Source organism: Neomonachus schauinslandi, chromosome 6, assembly GCF_002201575.2.
Source record: "Neomonachus schauinslandi chromosome 6, ASM220157v2, whole genome shotgun sequence".
Classification (NCBI taxonomy): domain Eukaryota; kingdom Metazoa; phylum Chordata; class Mammalia; order Carnivora; family Phocidae; genus Neomonachus; species Neomonachus schauinslandi.
Window position 1 is genome coordinate 37,483,913 of NC_058408.1, and position 7,770 is coordinate 37,491,682.

Sequence of the window (7,770 nt, forward strand, 5' to 3'; positions counted from 1 at the left end):
GGCATCTGTCCAAGGAGGTCACCTGCTATTCCTTGACAGATGCTTTCTTGTTCCAGTTCTTCTACAGTCACGTTTATGCCCATGAGAGTCAATTTTTAAGGAGAGGGCTTTTCTCACCAACTATTGTATAGTTTTTAAGGGAAGAAAGCAAATCCCAGCAGAACTGCAACATCTCAGCTGATTCTCTCTCCCTCTGAAGTTTAATTCTAGACCAACTTCCTCTTTTGTGATTCAAAGGCAGAAAGAAGAGGGTTCACCTAAACTCTGGGCAATATTTTCCAGCAGACCCATTCCTGGGGATGGCTGTGCCACACCTTTGGAGGGAGGGTCAGAGAGTGACCTGGAGCCTGACTCTCACATCCTTGGAAATTTGGTGGCAAGCAGCAAGAGATTTCTGGAGCGCATCATGCCCACTGTGAGGTCCATGAAAACCCACCACAGGGCACCATCTTTCCCTAAGGTGGAAGGCTGTCTCCCCACCCCGCGCCTCACCCACCCTCATCACTGATCAGTGGACCCTCTAGTGGGGACCTGGGGAGGTAGCCAGGCCCAGGGCAGCTGGGGCCTAGGTCCCTGAGTTAGCTTGTCTCAGTGGAGGGCCCCTTCCCCATGCCTCTCACCACAGGGATTCGGTGACTCACTCTGAATAAGGCATCATAAATTTCTTCCTAATAACACACTTGTCACTGAACCATTCCAACAATTTGGCATGGCAAGAGATCTGGCTCCAGGCAGCAGGGTGGGTAAGTAATCTTCTGTTTATAAAGTGTTTCCCGCCGAGGGCTGGAGAAGGGCGAGGACCGCCCAGCCTGGGTCACACATGCCCTGTGGAGCTGGAATGATGATGCCCACTTTACAGGTGAGGGATGTAGAGACTCTGCCCCTCAGGCCCAGCAGGACAGACCCCGCACCTCACCCCCAGCAGGCAGCACCACGGAGGGGTTATGACAGTAGACGACTCGGGTTTGAATCCCCACTCTGCCACTTCTAAGCCAGACCACCTTTGGCAGGTTCCTCCAGCCTCCGCTTTCCTCATCTGTGAAATGGGGATAATTCCTAGTTTGTGAGGATTTTGTAAAAATTCAGCGAGGTACGTCAGGTAGAAAAGCTTCTGCGTGGCGCCAGCTCACAGCAAGTGCTCTAAGTGCAGCTGTGGGTATTACGGACGCCCGTCAGGTGCCCCCTGCCTCCCTCTGGCTCAGGACCACCTCACTTGGCTTCCTGTTGGCCTCTCCTTTGGCTCTCCGTCCCCTCATGCTTTACTGTGCATAAAGAAAGGTAGCCACTCCTACCTTATATTACTTAATGATCTCAACTAGTATTTGAGGGAGGTGGTACTATCCACAGGGGACAGGGGTGGAAACTGAGGCTGGGCGAGTTCGGGTGACTTCCCCAAGGCCACTGCTAGGGGCGTGACAGAGCCAGGATTTGGGTTCATTCTCCCACAGAGTAGCTCCCAGGGGAAGCCCATGATCAAGCACCAGCTGCACCAGGGAAGTTCTGGATGTGGTCGAGTATTTTTGTCACTGCATTCTTCCCGGGCATTTCATTCTCTGGACTCTGGACAGTGGTCGAGGAGGTGTGAATGAGAAGGCAGAAACAGGACCTCCGTTGGAGGGTGGTGTGAGGCAACTGAACTGTCATTTACTGCGCCCTTGCCATGTGCCCTCCTTGCTATCAACTGCACGTGTCTGTTAATCCACACACACTCCTGGGAAGTAGGCCTAGTGCGGTTCCTACCATACAGGGGACAATGAGGCAGAGAGTGGTCAGGTCACTGGCCCCAGGCTGCACCTGGGTGTCCACCTGTGTTGTTCATCTCTCCACCTACTGCCTCCCATCAGGGTGGCATGAAGTTGGGCCACAGCACTCAGTTTTAGAAACCACATCCAGGCTAAAGGACAGCCACCCACCACCATGGGCAGAACTCCCTTCAGGAGCCTCCCGGGCCTCTCACTAAGCATCTTGGAGTTTCTGTGTGCTGGGGGAGGAAGGGGATCAGTGAGGGGCAGCTCCTGCCACTTCCATGCATGGGTGGGGGACAGAGGTGGCATCAGCCCCGACAGGAGCCTCCACAGGATTCTCCACCTCAAAGCTACCTCTGAGAATCTGCAACAGAGCCAGACTTCATTAAACAGCAAGGCCGGTCCTGGGGCCCACAGGGTCCTCTGTCTGTCCCCCGACTAAACTTGTCCCCCCCCCACATCCCCGAGGGTGGGGGCAATCTCCCTGGGAGCAGGAACTCTGCCTCATCCCGCTCTGTACCTCCATCGCCCAGAACCGTGCCCGGCCCTCAACAGACATTGGTAACTGGCTGACTGACATACACCAGCCAGCCCCAGTGACAAACAGAACAAATGTGGCGGGACTTTGCTGGGTTGCTGAAGGGTGAGGGGTTCAGATGGCGCCCCAGACAGCTGCTGTGTGGAGAGCTGAGGTGGGGCGGCGCAGGGAGGCTGGACCGAAGGAACGTGTGACTGAACCCAACAGCGCTGGTTCGAGTGGTTTGAGGGCAGCCGCCAACCAGAGAGCAACAGGCTGGCCAGCTGCATCCTGGGCTCGGGCCGTACAATGTCAGGGCTGCTAAAGGGCTTCGGGCCCCAGGACTGCCTCCTCCACCATCACTGCTCCCCAGAGTCCACCCTGAGTAGGGGCTGTGAGGCCAGGGAACTCATCCGGACCGGGAGTTATAAGGTCTAGGTTGGAACCTCCTCTCTGCTCACCGTGTTTCCCCCGCCCAGGCGGGCGACCTCGGGACGGTCCCTCCATCTGTGGATTGTTTCCTCACACCTCACCATCTATAAAACGGAGCTGTGTCTCCCTCATAGGTCATGCTGTGGATGAAAGAGCCCAGAACTTGCGCAGGCCCCCTTCACAGCTGAAGACCCTAACTCTGTGGAGAAGCCACATCCCTCAGGTATTTCCTCCAGTGCAGACTTTCCATACCCCAGCTCAGAGCCCAGCACTTCTTCCTCCACATTCCTCCCCTCTTCCCTGCCCACCCTCCTGGCCCCAGAAGTGGGCTTCCCTGTGAGCAGTCCCTGACACGGAAAAGGAAATAATTAGCATAATCACCAATTCAATTCTCTCCGCTCTCTTCTCTGGGCCAATAATTTGCACACATCACATTAAACACAAAAGCAGCCTCTGGAAAAAGTGGAGAAGGCATGGAGGGATGTGAATGACAAAGATGATCGATCAGAGGGTTGGAAAATGAGACGGATGTGCGATTAAAGGTTAAGGCAACTGAAGTATTTAGCCCAAAGGAGAAAGAAATGAGAGGCAGGCAACTTAGCCATCCCTTCCTGGTTGTAAAAAGAATATTCCCCCTTGGTTCTTTCCCTCCTCAAGCCTGCATTCTCTCGTCGTCATTCCGCTTATCACACCTATCTTTGTGTTCTATTTACTTGTCAGTTCATTTTGACCTTTCCTGAGCACCCACTCTGGGCCAGACAATTTGTCGGGTTCTGGAGATGAAAAGACAGTCTCTGCTTTGCAGGTCAAGTGGGAGAAATGGACCCCCACTACCCATGCTACAGGATGGGGGTACCATAGGACTATAGGGCCTGTCTGAGGCCTCGAAGGTAGGAAGGACCAAGGCCAGGTGCTCTGGGAGCTCGGGAGCAAAGGGGGCCACTCAGCCCCGTCTGGGCTTCAGGGATGATTTCCCGCAGGAGCGGATGCCCGAGTAGAATCCTGAAGAAGGAATCAGTGAACCAGGAGAGGCTGGGTGGGAAGGGCACTGCAGGCAGCAGGAGCACCTGAGGGAAGGCCCGGGACATACAGTGCAGAGTGTACACAGGCAATGACAGACTGTCGGGCTTTCTGAAGCAGAAAGTAGAGACACATACAGCACGAGCCATGGCCAGAACACCAGGCAGGGCCCAGAGCCCACAGCCCTGGACTCTGAGGTAGGGAATTGGCTTTGTCCACAAGTAGCACCACCAGTGTTTAGAATGGCACAGGGTACATGCAGTACTGATAGGCACTCCCCCACCCCCCCAAGAAGCACAAGAAAAGTGCTTCTCGGTCAAATCAGTTGAATGATGTTGAGTTCAACCAGTGGTTCTTTGCAAAAGGGGACACTGGGCAGTGTGTGCAGATGGTTTTGTTGTCTTCATTCAGGGTGGGGGTGCTACGGGCAGCTCGTGGGTGGAGGCCTGGAATGCCATTCATCATCCTCCAGGGCACAGGACAGCCCCCTACGAAGACCCCTGCCCCACTCAGGGTTTCCACAGCCCACGCACAGGCCCTGCCGGTCACTGATCTCTGCGCTGTTACGGTCTGTTGGCTGGCCCGTCTCCCCACTCGGCTGTACAAAGTCTGGGTGGCTGCCAAGTCAGTATGTGTGGGTGGGAGAAGGGAAAAGATAGACGAGAAGAGGATGTTTGGGCAGGGTTGGGTGGAGGGGGTTGCACTGGGTGGAGTCTGGCTTGTGGGGGATACCCCCGCTGGCAGGGTTACTGGGGGTAATTCTACGGGATCTTTCCAACCTAGCAGCTCTAACCAACCATAGCTGGGGGTGTGGGAATCAGACCCCGCACTGAGGAGCCGGTCAGATCAGAGTCGGGGATCAACTCTGTGCTAGGCATTAGGGGGGTGCTCGGACGAGTATCCCCCACAGCCAACTTTTTCTTCACTGTTCTATTTTTCTCCATAGCATCTTTTAACCCATTTTTCAGTTTATTTGCCTGTCTCTTCTCCTCACTCCCTTCCCCACCTCAGAATGTGGCTCCATACAGCAGGGGCTTTTTGTCTTTATTGTTCACTGCTTTATTTCCAGGGTCTAGAACAGTGCCTGGCACACAGTATGTGCTCAATTAAAGTGTGTGGAAGCACTGAAAGTCTGAACGCGCCCCTGCTCTACAGCCTGGAGAGCTAGTCCACCACACACAAGTCCTCCTCCTCTGCACCAGTGAGGATGGGGGCAGTCCTGGGAAGCCTACCTCCTGGACCACGCAGGATTTGTTCACTGTCAACAATGTTAATTCCAAAGCTGCTTTGGGGGAAGACACAGGAGCTTCACACGCACACCCTGGATAGTCCCTGGAAAATCTGGAATAATGGACTAACACTGACCCAAGGGAGGAGAGAGCAGGCCAGGATGATGCAAAAGGCCAAGCAAGCTGGCAGCCAAATGAAGTTATGGCCAGCTGACAGGACAATGGCATGAACAAAGGCCTCCCTGCCTCCTGGAACTGCTGCCAAGCATGGTGACACACGAGGTTAATCGCATCTGAGGGCACGGCACTGCCCAGGAGCGGCCCACGGGGCTGGTGGGGCTTTAGTCACTGCCAGCTTGCCTGAACAAGCCCATTCATCACTGTGCGGGGCCAACACGGTGCACCCCAATTACACACAGGGAGCGAGGACCAAGGTGGGGAGGGCAAGTGCCTGCTGGTCCCCTTGGAAACACATTCAAGAAAATAAAAAGGCATGAGTAGAAGGAGATGTCTGGGTCTAGCCAGGCTTGCCAGGGAATTGTGTATCTGTGGGGGGCCACTGACTGCCAAGGCTGTGGCCCATAGGGCTTTGGCTAAGCCGGGCTCATGGGCTCATGGGCTCATGGGCTCATGGCCTGGTCTATAGGCAAAGATTTTAAAAAACCTGGGCTCAAATTCCAGCTAACCGTCCAAGCTGGGGTTCCAGGCACTGTCATTTTGAGCTCTGTGGCCTCAGGCAAGTCATCCATAAGGGGTATATGTGGGTGAAGAGAGGGTTTATCTGCTCGGCTCGCCTAACAGGTTTACTGGGAAAATTAAAAAGATAGGGCAAAAGGAAGAGCCTCGGGAACCATACAGCCTGGAGTGAAGGCACGGGAGGGATGCGGCCTGGTCCCCTACCCTGTCCCAGGGCTTTGTGCTTTGGAAACAACAGCCAAGCATGTGAGGGTGGCCTGTAGTCACCCGTGGAAACCAAATGGCTTTCATGGCACACCCGTCTCTGAAAAGGAGATGCCTTTTCAGATCTTTGGGCGGTTCTTAGAATCCCACTTCAGGCTCCCTGGTGAGCAAGCTTATGGACACCCACAGACACACAGTTCATTTGGGCTGTTCTGAATGGTTACTTTAGGCGGATAAATTTATTATCAGCTTATAATCCCACGGCATTTTCCACTTTGTAAAACTCATACAAATGTAATCCTTAATTAACACCAGAAGATTGGCATTATTATTATTTTACAAAGCATAATTTTAAAGGATCAGAGAGGTTGGGTGAGTTTCCCAAAGCTGGACTCCCAGAGATAAGCTTTGAGTCCAGGCTCCTGATTGCAGGTTAGATTGGTGCCTGCTGGGTAGACAGAACTGCTTACCCTTCCAGAATGTCCTCTTCTCCTTCTTTTCTAGGGTCTTTGGTTTGGGGCCCACTTTTGTTGTCTGCATTGCTTAACCACCTGTCCTGACAAATCTAAGCAGAACCGTCTTTCCGAAGGGGATGGCCTGGAACACAGAATTCTCCCTGGGAAAGGTGGAGCCCGGGCAGCTTTCTCAGCAGGTGCTGTTCCACTGGGATACTGAGCAAGGCAGGGCACCTTACCTCATGGGCATCACGCTGTCTTGAGGACTGCAGACACGACTCTTCCAACATCTACAGTTGCTGAGAAGGTGGTTACAGTAGATCTCCTAAGTGCGAGATGATGGACACTCTCTCTCTTTAAAATAAGCACAGTGCATGTACTTCCCTGTGGAGAGCTTGTGTCTGGATTCTGAATCCTGAGAATAAAACAGAGGGAAGGGAACTTTAGTTTATACTAAAAATGAATGTGCTCTCTGATTTTTAAATGACCCTTCACATATTACCAGCCCACATCTAATTCTTACCATAGCCCTGTGAGAGTAGTTATAACCCTGGGAGGCACTATAATTCCATTTTAAAGACTGGAGACACTGAGGTTTAAAAGGGCATAGATGACTTGTCCAAAGTCACACGGCTGATACATGGTAGTGATGGACCAAAGACCTGGTTCTTCTGTCTACATGTTCAAGGCTTTTCACAGATGGCAACATTTCTTTTTACTTTCCATGGGGGAGAAGTTTACTAACAGTAAATTCCAAGGTTGATTAGAGCGAGGCACTTCTAATGGGGATCCCTTTAAATTCCTTGTAACATTATTACTTTTCTCTAGGAATCATAAAATCAGTCTAATGGCATCTAATCTACCCTTATCACAGACCCATGATCCGATGTCTTAGCAGGTGTTATGTGAGGACAGAGTCATGTATGAAGAGACTCACCAGTTACTGCTTGAGGTTAGGTGCTTGGGCGCTGCCTGAGACTGTCTTTAGAGATTCCAGGCCGGGCTAGTGGTGCTTCAACAAGCACTCACAGAGCAGCACAAGGTTCCTCGCTGGACGCCCACAAATTTGAGAATAAGTGTGTATCATAGTCCCTACCTTCAAGGAGTTTACACTTGATAGGAAGGTGAGATTTGTTATAAATTTTGAATGGCAATGAACAAAACAGAATGGAATGAAGTGCCCATCTGTTTGATACAGAGTCCAAAAAGGCTTCACGAAGGAAGTAGGTCTTGAGTGGGTCTCGAGAATGGGTAGGACTTAGAGGGGGAGGTTTTCCATTCTGGTGGAGGATAAAGTGCCAACAGCAGGTGGAGTGTGAGGGATGCATGGCTCCTAGCACTCTGGCCACAGCACACACATTCCCCGGGTCCTGGTAGAGCCAGGTTTTAATCTCTGAGTCTTTGTTACCTCTTCTGGAAAGAACTTCTCTCTCTTGCTTCCTTGTCCCCCTCTCTCTCATGCCCCATCTACC